At 40.0% G+C, this 12,915-nt stretch overlaps 1 long non-coding RNA gene across 1 annotated transcript; it reads left to right on the top strand.

Moving 5' to 3' along the window:
• Positions 1 to 6,286: 6,286 nt before the first annotated feature.
• Positions 6,287 to 12,469, top strand: LOC144037389 (uncharacterized). The gene is made up of 3 exons (XR_013288887.1): positions 6,287 to 6,492; positions 6,583 to 6,790; positions 7,432 to 12,469. It is a non-coding gene; the product is annotated as an uncharacterized LOC144037389 (long non-coding RNA).
• Positions 12,470 to 12,915: the final 446 nt, after the last annotated feature.

Raw genomic sequence — 12,915 nt, forward strand, 5'->3', positions numbered from 1 at the left:
TAAAATAATTATGTATCTTGCATTATATTCCACTTAACGTTGTGTTCCTAAATCCTAACGACCATATTAGACATTTTGAGTTTATACATATATTTTTTTTAAATTTAATGGACAAAAAGCATTTTATAAAATAAATTAAGACAAAGTTCTATTTATCTGATTTCTTTAAAAAAAAAAAATTAAACCAATCTGTGACTTTTGTATTCAGTTGCAGCACTAGTTGTTTGGGGACAGAAACTATGAAGTGGTCAACAAAAAATGAATTGCAGTATGTCCAAGATTAGATCACTGACGGAGAGGCAACAACTTCAAACTTCGTTCAACATTTGTGGTTGCACAAAGAACGGTAAGCAAGCTAATGTCAGTTGTTTATCGCGAATTATGGGACTGCTGAAAGCAGCACATATTACTCTCCACCCTAGAAAATCCCGAGATTTTTCCGCAAAAATGCGGCCCGTACCGTAGATCGCACCGGGACAAATGAGGTATCAAACGATGCGGCTCGATCTGACTCGGTACGGCATTACTTTTCTAGGAATTCCGAGTTACCATGGCGACGCAATTCCCCAAAAACTCCCATAGGAAATGAATGGAGAAAGGGGGAACAAATTACAGATCAAGCACCTTTTTCCAAGACACGCTGCGCACGCATACGTTATCCGACCGATACGAATTTTAGCTCATTTTGTAGGAATTTTTCCCATCTTTAGCTCAGTGTCGAAATCTTTTTTAAGGAATGAAAGCTCTCCCGCCTGTGCGGGTTCAAAGACAGTGAGTGAATTAGGCTTCTACCGCACTCTGTTGACCAATTAACTTCAGTGGCGGGAAAAAAGAAAAGTCTACTTCTATTTGCAAAAGTTTCACTTCAACTCGTCACCATGGCCACAATCTTTGCTCACTAGACATCAAATTCTCACATTTTGTAGTCACGAGTGTCTTCTTTCAGACAAACTAACTTTTATTTGGCTAAGGTGTCATTTAGTACCTTTATTTTCACTTTAAGCTAGGACAAATCGGACGAACTCGCCTATCTCTTCCATGTTAAATTCAGGCGCCTTTCACTCTTCATTTCTGATAAATCATAAGTTTTCAACCTGCTCTCATTTGGTCATTTTTCATCCGATTAAAAAAAATGAGAACATGCTCGTGTTCCCCAAACCCTTGCCGTTCTAACGAGCCATTTCTTGAATCTGTATCTTGAACCATTAAGTCGTGAGAGGCTTTTGTTCAAGGGGTGCGTCTCTCATACAATCTCAATGGAATGTGGGGCGCGTGATGGCTCCAAGTCAAAAATGGGTGTGCGTTCTTAAAGCGACAGTGACATATTTTTAGTTTCTGTTGATTATGGTTAACTTCCACATTTCTTGACCGATTTTTGTCGTTTAAATTTTAGACTGTTCAGCTCATTTACATTTTTTTAAATACATTTTCAGGGACAGTGAAATACTTTTAGCTGATGTTGATTATGGTTAACTTCCACATTTCTTGAACGATTCCAGTCGTTTGAATTTTAAACTGTTCAGCTCATTTACAAAGTCAAATGTGTGTGGGTGAAAGTGCATTTTTCTTAAAGGGACAGTGAGATATTTTTAGTTTCAGTTGATTATGGTTAACTTCCACATTTCTTGAGCGATTCCAGTGGTTTAAATTTTAAACTGTTCAGCTCATTTACAAGAGTCAGCAGTCCCATTCAAAATTTCCGCGGGAATTTTTCTAGTTATTGTTGCTAGCTGCGTAGTTAATGAAACTGTCAACTCACTGGTAACATGTTGCAAACACAGAAATCCGTTGCACCACTCTGGGTTCACTCCCTGAATCCCTGACTCCTACTTTGATGGTCACCCCCAAAAATCTAATCTACGATGTTGTAAAAATTACTCGAAAGTACTTGAAACTCAAAGTGTAGGACTTGTGAATTGCTTGAGACTTGTCAGTCTAGACTTGTGACTTGCAAAGCAATGACTTACTCCCATCTCTGCAACAAGCACATCTAACATTGGCTGCTGGCTGGTTTACACTGATAAACTAGATATCATCAGAATCACACGTCAGCTGTTACTATTGACCATGTAATCATTTAGTTCACAACGTTGACCATCTGTCAGGTTTAATTAGTTGACCACATGGTGATTCTACCTCAAGTGGCTTGAAAAAGTACTCATTTTATAGCCTTTTTGCATTGTATGACCACAAATATATTTCATTGAAATTTTATGTGTAAGTTAAACACTAAGTAGCACACAATCGTGAGGTGAAACAAATTGCATACCTTGTTTTAAACCTGTTTTACAAAAAACAAAAGTAAGGTGTGCAAAATTATTCAACACCCTTTTCCTTCAGTGTAACCAGTTGTTTTAAGAAGTTGCCTGGTGATGTCTTAATTGATCACCTGTTGCCCTAATAACAAAAATGTAATGTGTGTAATCAAGTCTCGCTGTAAATACAGCTATTATGTGATGGTGTTAGGGGTCTGTTACGAGCACACAGCACAGAAAACGGCATTATGAAGACTAAAGACACCACGCTGGTCTGGGACAAATTTATGGACAGATTTAAAGCAAGAGAAGGGTACAAAAAGATTTCTAAAGCTTTGAACATCCCACAGAGTACTGTTCAATCATCTGTAAGTAGGAGAACCAAACAACCACAAATCTACCAAGACAAGGCTGTCTCCCCAATGTTTCTAACAGAAGGAGGGCACTCAGAGAAGAACCCAAGTGGTGGCCAATAGGGGTGTTAGAAAAAATCGATTCGGCAATATATCGCGATATTACAGCGCGCAATTCTGGAATCGATTCAATATGCGGCCGAATTTATTTTTAAACATCAATTTTTTATGGGAATATTCAACAAAACGTCTTACTTAAGTTTAGGATTTACACATTAAGCATGGATGAATGATAAATTAATGGAACATTAAGCCTTAATATTTGATGTCAGTGCTATTCAAACAATGCAACCTGAATTTTCAGATAAATACATTGTCATACAAAGCTTACAGTGTACATGTACAAGTTTACTGATTAGTATTTTCTACATTAGAGTTAAAAAAAATCGCAATAATCAATTTAAAGATTCGTATCGGGATTAATTTGTATCTCATCGAATCGTGACCTATGAATCGTGATACAAATCGAATCGCCAGGCACTGGACAATTCACACCCTTAGTGGCCAAACTCTTGGATGCTTTCCTTCTCCAACACACCTGAAGCTTATCAGCAAGCTCTGCATAAGCCTGTTAATGATCCTGTTCATTGTCCAAAACCTGCAGGACTGCGGCCCTCGAGGACCAAGTTTGGACAACACTGACTTAAATGAACTGCAAAGAAAAGATCCACAGCAGAGGTAGGGGAATCTGTCCATGGAACAACCATCAGCCAAGTGCTGCACAAATCTGCCCTGTATTGAAGGGTAGAAAGAAGAAAAAACATTTCTAGAAGTGATCCACAAGAGTCACGTCTGCAGTTTGCCAGTAGCCATGGAGACACCACTGAAAAGTGGAAAAAGGTGCTCTGGTTAGATGAGACCAAAATTGAACTTTTTGGCATAAGAACAACACTAGTCATCAGTCTCAACACACCATTTTTACTGTCAAACGAGGTAGGCGCATCATGCTCTGGGGGTGCTTTACTTCTGCAGGGATAGGGAAGATAGTGCACAGAAGGGAAGATGGATGGTGCCAAATACAGGGCAATCTTGGAAGAGAACACCTGAGACTGGGACAATTGTTCACCTTTCAGCAAGACAACGACCCGATCGAAGCATACAGCTAAAGCGACAATGGAATGGTTAAAAAAAACAAAAACAAATCAATGTGTTAAGAGTAGCCCAGTCATAGTCCTGATCTAAATCCAATAGAAAATGTGTGGAGAGATCTTAAGATTGCGGTTCACAAAAGCTCTCCATCTAACCTGGCTGAGCTGGAGCTGTTATGGAAGGAGGAATGGGCAAACATTTCAGCCCCCCGATGAGCAAAACTGATACATGCCCCAAAAGACTTGAAGCTCTAATTGCAGCAAAGGGGAGTTCGACAAAATAAACTGCTAAAAAAAAGTGTTATGGTCCATGATGTTTCGTGGCCGTTTTTTTTGTGTATGGTTGTGAGCGGTAGATGCGGGCTGTGTGAGCGCTCCTCCCTGATTGGTGGACCTTGTCTCCAACTCTGTCCACCTATCAGGGCAAGGGAGCAGCGCTGATTGCCGCACTGGTTTCAGGTGCGGGACCAGCTGTGGTCATCAGTGGCCATATCTTAGAAGGTCAGGTCGGGGGCGGTCTGGCTTTTTGTGTGTGTTTGTCCCTTCGTTCGTGGGTCTGGCTGTTCGTGTGTATTTGCCCCCCCCCCCCCCATTCGTTCGTTCATTTTGTTCTTCTGCTTGCTGCTAGTGCTATACAGTATACTAGGGATGGCAGAAATTGAACATTGAAACGATTAAATCATTTGAAACGATTGATTCACAAAAATAATCGATCTTTTGGAACGTTCGAAACATCTCAGCGACATCTGGTGGCCAAGTGTAAAATATTACAATCAAACAGTAGATCAGTGTTGCCAGCTCCCCAGTAAGAAAACTAACTATTGGCTGGCTGTCATCACCTAATTTACACAAATGGCAATTGGGCTATAATTGTAATGGATGCCATAAGAGAGAGAAATAAAATCATTGGACACAAAAACTGAATAATCTCCACCCCGTCAAGTAGAGAAGTACAAATGAGCTTTTAGTTGCTGATACTTGGTTTGTTTTTAATTTTGCCTCTCAACATGACTTAAATGCTTTGATGAAACCCCCAGTGCTATCACATTTGATCAAAAACTACACTTCAACAGGCTACATTTGGAAGGCTTTTTTTGCGACAGGGCATCAAGTTTTGACAGAAGGTAAAAGAGGAAAAAGAATGACCTGCAAAAACATAACCTCCGTAGCGGGAATTTAATCTGGGTTACGGACCTTTTTCTCAGCCCATTGTGCGGGTACGTTACTACTAGGGATGGGATGGTTGGCCGAAACCCGAAAATGAAAAATGCTTAGCCGAAAACCGAAACGCAGAAAAAAAGTTATGCCAATTTTTATCATCATTGCATTTATTATAATTAATTTAATTTATAATATAATTATAAAATATTTATTTAGCACTGGCATTTTAACCAAGCACAATATAAATTGAAATGTGCCCACATTGCAGACATGTTGGCTAATGCTACATTAAACACCAAACGAGGGGTGAGCATTTTTTGGCAATGCAATTGCACTTTATAGTTAATGTAGTTCGCACAGGCGGGCACTGATGCGTGCGGCGGGGCAAGGTGCGGCGCACAAAATCGGCACATTCACATATTCACCAACGTTTAAAAATAAATAAATGCATTTGTTCGCACCAGCTAATCGGCTTCGGAATGGACTGCAAAGTAACACACAACGTCCTGTTGACTCCTGTACAGGTCTGCCGCCACCCGGAGACAGTGGTAAGTGTTTCCGTGTTTAAAACTGTTGATAGCAATAGTGCTAGCATCAGCTAAAGTATTTAGCACGGCCACCGGGAAAAAAAGGGAAGCGTTCGAGGGGCTCTTATAAAAAAAAGAAAGGTAAGGCTACGGGAGAAAGAGTGGCTCACCAGTACTGCAGTACACGGCCGTTCTGTCTTTTTTCAACCCACTTAAATGTTGTACACCAAGCGACGCCCCTCTCCTCCGGTGTGCGCAATGACCCTGGGAGCTGCTGCGACCGCCTGGTGAAAAGCCATCGAGAAGAGAGGTGGACACTCACCCCCGCTTGCTTGCAGCGGTTTTTGCTTGCGTCATCACAACATCCTATTTAGGCCATATTCTTTCGGCTTTAATTTTGTTTCGGCTGAATGCCGAAAATGGCAAAAATTGAAAATTTTCGGTGGCCGAATATTCGGTGAATCACTAGTTACCACTAAACCAACCACCGCGTTCAAGATGATGTTGACATTTTATCATGTAGGGCGATGAATCAGCAGGGCAATTTTACATACGAAGTATACTTAGGTTGGATTTATTTATTTTTATGTCAGATTTAAGACATTTTAATATAGTGCAATGGTCGGATTTTATTTAATTTTAGAAAAGGCATTCCTGACATCCTGATTCTGAGAGAGATTTAGGAACGCGATTCGAATCACAAGTTCCACTTGGGTTCAGGTACGTACCAAAACACAGTTTCGATTTTGCCATCACTACTATATACGGCTCTGGTGCTCGCTGCTCGCTGGACCCGCCCCACCCATATGGCAACAGGCAGTGCATTCTGGGTAATCCGAAAAGGTAAGAACCTGAAAGTAGCTAGCAGCAAGCAAAAGAATGTGTGATGCCCAATTCCTGTGTAAACGTGGGCTGTAATAGCCGGAAAGAGTTTTTATCGACTCCCGAAAGTTGTTACAAACCAGGGATTAGTTTAGTCATCTGGTTCCCCACCATAGCGGCAAGAGACCTTGCCAAGCTGCAGCGGGTGAGTGGCTCTGCAGAAAAGGTAATCTGCTGCTCCGTGCCTGCACGACTCCAGGGCGTTAAGGAGGGCAGGGAAGATTATTGCCGACCCTTTCCACCCTGGTCTTCACAGGTCTTTGGTCTGCTCAAGGCGGTGAAAACCTGGCACAGACGGAGCTTTTTCCCCTCAGCAACCAGGCTAATTAAGGACTCTGTCGCAGCAATTTCCTATGTGTAAGCAATCTTGAATCTTGAGTAGCCCAAAACGTCGAAGACGACTTTGGCTGGCTGCGTTCAACTGATCAAAGGATTACGGATTTGCTCCGATCACTTTGTCACAGGTAAATATCCCCCCTTCGAATATGATCACTCTTATTTTCATGTTGTTAGACTACTCTGCAAAAAAAAAAAAAAAAAAAAAAAAAGACACGGCATGCTGCTGTTGCCCTGCTCGTAGCCGGCAAGGCCATTACGAAAACAAACAAACCATGTTTTGCTAATTTTGTTGTTTCTTTCAAAGCAAATTGATGAAACCATGCAAGAAAGTGATTAATTGACTTGCATAAATCATTTCTTTATTAGGTCGTGCTGTGCTGCATTTTTTGCACATATCTATCTATCTATCTATCTATCTATCTATCTATCTATCTATCTATCTATCTATCTATCTATCTATCTATCCATCTATCTATCATGCAGGCTAGATTGATTTTATAATTAAATATTTTTTTTAAGAGAGAGAGCTCAGTATTGTTCATTCAGTAATATTAACGATTCGACATGTCATCATCATTGCTCTCTCTCTCTTTTGTTTGTTTGTTTGTGCGTGAGTATGTACAGTACGTGTGCTGGTGTGTGTGCATATGTGCGTTATAATGAAATCCTAAATTGATGAATTACTCATGAGTTACTGCAAGGAAATATTTAGTACATGATATGCCTAGTGTGCCATGCTTTTACAATTTTTATCATTTATTAACAGGTAAACCTCATCTTTGGGATGAAACTCATCCAGACTGGGTACCCAACAAAGACTTATGCTACAGTCCACGAAGCGCACCCCCCTCGAAGTCTGTCTAGCGTCTCCAAAACAGAAAAGCAAAAATGGAAAAGACAGCGGCTGTAATGAAGTATCTGACTGCTAATTGTAAATTTATGAGAAATATCACCCATGGAGATGTGATCTTGGCAGAATGAGGGTTTGACAACAGAGAATTTGTAGCGCTGGTTGGTTTCTGAGGTATTTTACCCTGCATTTAGGAAAGAGAAGGAACAACTTGCAGCTGCTGAGGTTGAGGAGACAAGGAAGATTGTGACTGTAAGTATACATTGAGAGAGTACGTGATTGGAACTGTGAGACAAAAAGACATTCTTTCAGTCTAATTGACTATTTTATAACTAAACCTGGAGATGACCATTGCAGCTTGAACAAAATTGTGCATGAGAAAATAACTTAAAATATAAACATATCCCAACCCTAATTTCTTGAGAACGGCACTCTTTTTGATACAACAGCTCCTCAACATACGCATTGACAGTAAGCATGTTTCTGGAGTAAACCAGCTCCCCACAGTTTACAGTGAGAATTAACAAAAATGGACCTTGGACTTGTTTTTGAAATTTTCTTTTAAATGTAACACACAACATAAAAAATATGTTAACAGACATTAACTTAATACAAAATGATTGCGTGTGTTTTTTTTAACTAATCTGTACCAGAGGTGAGAGTAAGTCATTGGTGGTTTGCAAGTCACAAGTAAGTCTCAAGTCTTTGCCCTCAAGTCCAGAGTCAAGACTGACAAGTCCCGAGTTAAGACTGACAATTCTCAAGCAATTCACAAGTCCTACACTTTGAGTTTCAAGTCCTTTTGAGTCATTTTTACAACATCGTAGATTATATTAGTTGGGGTAACCATCAAAGTAGTAGTCAGGGATTCAGGGAGTGAACACAGAGTGGTGCAACAGATTTCTGTGTTTGCAATGTGTTACGTGAGACAGAGCGACAGAGTGCGAGTGCATGCCCTCGCGAGTTGGACCGTTGCTACATGTCGGGTGGTGGGGACGAACAAACTGACTAGTCGTGTTTGAAAAAGCTTCACGGACGGGAAGAGGAAACGGTGACCGGTATTCACTGGAATTTACTCGTCTTTCTGAAGGAGCGAAAGTTTGAGCTGAGAGTTCAGTGGCATGCTACGCGCTGTAGCTTCTTGCTAGCTAGCCCGCTAGCCTACAACCATAATGTGAGTTACACCTTCCAAACAAATCTTCCTCCCACCAATTCACTATTTAAACATCATACACAACATATACACGGCTAAACTTGTGACTAGGATAAAAGTTAATTTTGCAGTTGATGCCACGCATCATCAGCCTCATTGGATGACTGTACCTATCTATCTATCTGTCTGTCTGTCTGTCTGTCTGTCTAAACTGTGAGGTGTGGTTGCTTTCAGTGACAGTTCGAAAACAGCAAATGGCCATCAATCAATCAATCAATCAATCAATCAATCAATCAATCAATCAATAGCCTACATGCTTTTTAATTACTCAATGATTTTTGCTATTTGTAGGCTGCCCTGGTCCCTATCACCCCCGCAAATAGCAGGGGCACATTGTATAAAATATATATTGTGGTGATATTTATTTTTATTTTGTCTTCATGAGCATTTTCGGTATTGGAGTAATCTAAAAGTAATCCAAAGTAATCAAATTACATTACTTTGATATTATGGTACTTGGGTTACGTTAATAACTAAATTTTTTAGCAGTTAACTTGTAACTGTAAAGGAATACATTTTAAAAGTAACTCTCCCAACCCTGATTATAGATATAAGTTTCTTAATATATATCTATATACTCTTTAAAATTTGGGGGTGCTATTGTTCAGTTTGGGGGTATGGCCTAAATATGCGTCTGGTCAGCACTAAAAGACACTGAATCTGTTGTGCGGTTATGTGTATTTGTAATGTACTGTACTGTATTGTTTCTATTCTTAACAGCAAAGTTGTGTTGTAACCAAGGTGACAGACTCAACTGACACTAATTTGATGACTTAAATTAAATAAGTCTTTGTATTTCCTACTGTATTAATTTCTTAATTTAAATTGATTTTGGATGGATAGATGTAGTCAATAAATAACGTGAACGTGTCAATTTGAAAATCTGTGTAAAAAACATACAAGGACTCATAGTTCAGAATTGTGTAATGCAATGCATGTTTGGTTTCAAAAATTACAAAAAAAACTAACTACATTAATGTAACACCTGGTGCAAACAATTTAGCGTTAATAAAATGCATAAATGGAGTTTACAATGTTGTAGTCAGGGCTCGAACCTAAACCCCAAAATATACAAGTGAAACATAATCCGCTCAATTAGTCTCTTTACCCCATTGAGCTAAACAGTCACAGTACGTACCTTGGAGAATCACTTCCTATAACGTAAGGAAAGTGAAACTGAATTTATATGAGATCCAAATGGTCAATCAAAAGACTTTACCGTGATTTGATTCTACCGTGTAATCCCTATCACACTGACTTGAAGGGAATTTCCTTATAATGCTCGACACCTTTGTAACAGGTAGCCATGAGTGACCCAGCGGCTGTGTCGGTCACATGGTTTTCACAAAGCGCTAAACGTACCGACACCGGGGTTCCTCTACGAACTTGACACACGCATCGATGCATCGGTGTTGCCGGACCCATCACTACTATTCTGTTTATTACCTTTTTAAAAATGTTATGTGTTAATATCAATTTTCATGCCCAAGAATAATATCCATTGTTATTGTGTGTTAAACATGAATATCAGTGTCCATTATGATAAAATAAAAGTAATGGCTGTACAAAATGAATAAAATCTCTACATGTGTCAATTTACAAATAATTGGAAAGTATACTACTTTTTACATGATATAAAAGACCAACTCTTTAGTGTCCATTCTACATCACCGTCCTACTCAGGAGTGGATGAAATTTTAAACATGTTTCGCCTCCCCAAGGCTCATCAGTGCAGCTTAGGTTTCTCATGATGCTGAGAAAACTGCAGACACGTTTTTATTTCTTTTTTTCTCTTTTCCTCAGGCAGTCATTCCTGATAAACACAAAATAGCTGTCACACAACTGTATCAGTCATTTTGTAAAGCTAACGTTTCAAGTCCTGCTGCAAACTTTGGAGGAAGCGTCCTTTACGAAAGTCTGGACAGTCCCATTTTCCTTCTGGGTCACTCTTCAGCATGACACATGTGAAATGAAACCAATCAAATGGTTTGTAGGCTCACAAAATGGGCGTGGGTGGCAAAAAAGGTAATTGACAAGATTGATATACGCTACGTTGGTTCCAGTCTCCCTTGTCGTAGCTTGTACGTATACAAATTGCCTATTAGTATTTCAGTGATTCCGAATATTAACCCTTAGTGCCCATTGGAAGTGAATCTTGATTCTAATGCAAATTAATGCTCCCACACACCTAAATAAAACGATTGGTTCTTAAGTTGAAAATCGGGGCTATGGCATATGGGAGAAAGCCCGCAGGGCTCCAATTGGGCTTTTGTAATTTGTAGTGCCTTCCACCAGGTGGTCAGGGTGGCGGAAATCATTGGGTTTTTAACACAATTGTGTTGCTTAATCGATATAATAAAGAGTAAATCTAAAAGTCTGAGGTTATTACAATCCTTCTGTTCTAGTTCCAGCCAACAGTTAGTATCTGTTGGGTTGTGCCCATAGAATGATATATTATAGCTGTATAGTAGTGGATAAAATTTGGTGTCTCTAGACCTCCTTTGGATTTACTTTTCTGAAGAGTAGATAGACTAATCTTTGCTTCTTTTTTTTTTATTCCGGTAAAATTTTGTAATGGCCGAGTCCAACAACTGATACCAGTTAGACGAAGGTTTAAATGGAATCATTGAGAAAAATTTTTGGGGGGTAAAACTTTAATTTTAACTCTTTCACTGCCATTGACGTTTATAGACGTCAAGTAAAAACCTACGGAGCACTGCCAATGACGTATAAAGACGTCATCCAATTTTTAAATATTTTTTTTTTGAAACGGGTGCGGGCAAGGCTTCCGGAGCTGTGGTGAAAGTTCCCAGCCGGTCTGTTGTGCCTAATGACTATTTTTGGCCCCTAGAGGGCAGCGATGACTCTCTTTTGACAAGATCGGGTGGGCGTCAGTAGAGGCGGAGCTAGAGCGTCGAGCAGGAGATGAGAATGGAAGACAAAGGAAAAATGGCGGCCGGTCGCGAGGAGCTCACGCTCGAGCCGTTTTTTTCAAAGACCAAAAGCATCGCTTAAAGAGCACATTGTTGACGACGATGATCATCATCGATGATGAAGATGAGGGTGGTGACTCCGTGGTTGGGAAGCATTGACGCGGCAGTAGAAGACGTTAGGTGGAGCTAGATGGAGGAGGGAACGGGCAATGGCGAGCGTTTGCAAGCAGCTCTACACTTACAAGACGAAAGGCATCGACCAACGCTAAAATAGTACATTGATGACGACGATGATCATCATCGATGATGATGAAGGTGAATCCGAGCTTGACGGCGAAATTGGAACCGCTGACGCGGCGGCTATGACGGTGTCATAACGCGGAGCGCAACCGAGCACGCACAGGCGGACGTTCGATCGGACGACGGAGAGTGCCCCGAGTCCAATGCATATTCATCGGAGGAAGTGTGTACAGTCTGCTACTTGCTTTTTATTCCCCGGAAAAAAAGGCCGTCAAGAAAGTGTAACGTTTGCACGCAAAACGGACCAATGCGAAAGTAAAAGTAAACTGTTGTGCGAGTCCTGGCGTCTCCTTGCACGCAGGAGAGCGTTACAAAAGGAAAAACTGTATTTGAAACATCCACATAATTGTAAGTAGTACCACAGTTGCACACATTTGTAAATAGTTTGCGAAATTGTTTTGTCAAATTGTTACACTGTTGAATGGAAATAAACGTATTTTGCAATCAAAAAACACTTTTTCATTGTTGGTGAAAGCGTTTTACAGAAGTAAAGCACTATTTAGGTGTTTGTGGCATCATTCATGGACAAAAAGAAGTGTACAATTCACTAGAGTGCATGAAATAACATAGTTTCACAAAAATCTCTTTTTCTCCGTTTTTTGTTTCAAAACAGAGAATTTCGGTGAAACTAACCATTTTCTTTTGTTGATTACTGAAGAACGGAATAAGGTAGAAACAAACTTTTTTTGTTTGTCAGTAAGGTATATTCCTCCCCAGGAGGTGTGAATTTTTTAAGCAAGTTTAAATTTAAATAAAAAAAATAAAAAATAATGCTGTTTTTGAGAGTCTAGACATGGGCAAGACCTGTCACGAACATCAATATTTTATGGATTTCTTGTGCAATTTTCAATAAATGACTCAATAGCGCCCTCCACAAATTTTTAAAGGCATGGTCCGAAGTTTTTCCGTTGCTGTTCGTAAACACAACATTCAAAACGGATTGCTCGACGAAGC

The sequence above is a fragment of the Vanacampus margaritifer genome, chromosome 17 (assembly GCF_051991255.1).
Source record: "Vanacampus margaritifer isolate UIUO_Vmar chromosome 17, RoL_Vmar_1.0, whole genome shotgun sequence".
Lineage (NCBI taxonomy): Eukaryota > Metazoa > Chordata > Actinopteri > Syngnathiformes > Syngnathidae > Vanacampus > Vanacampus margaritifer.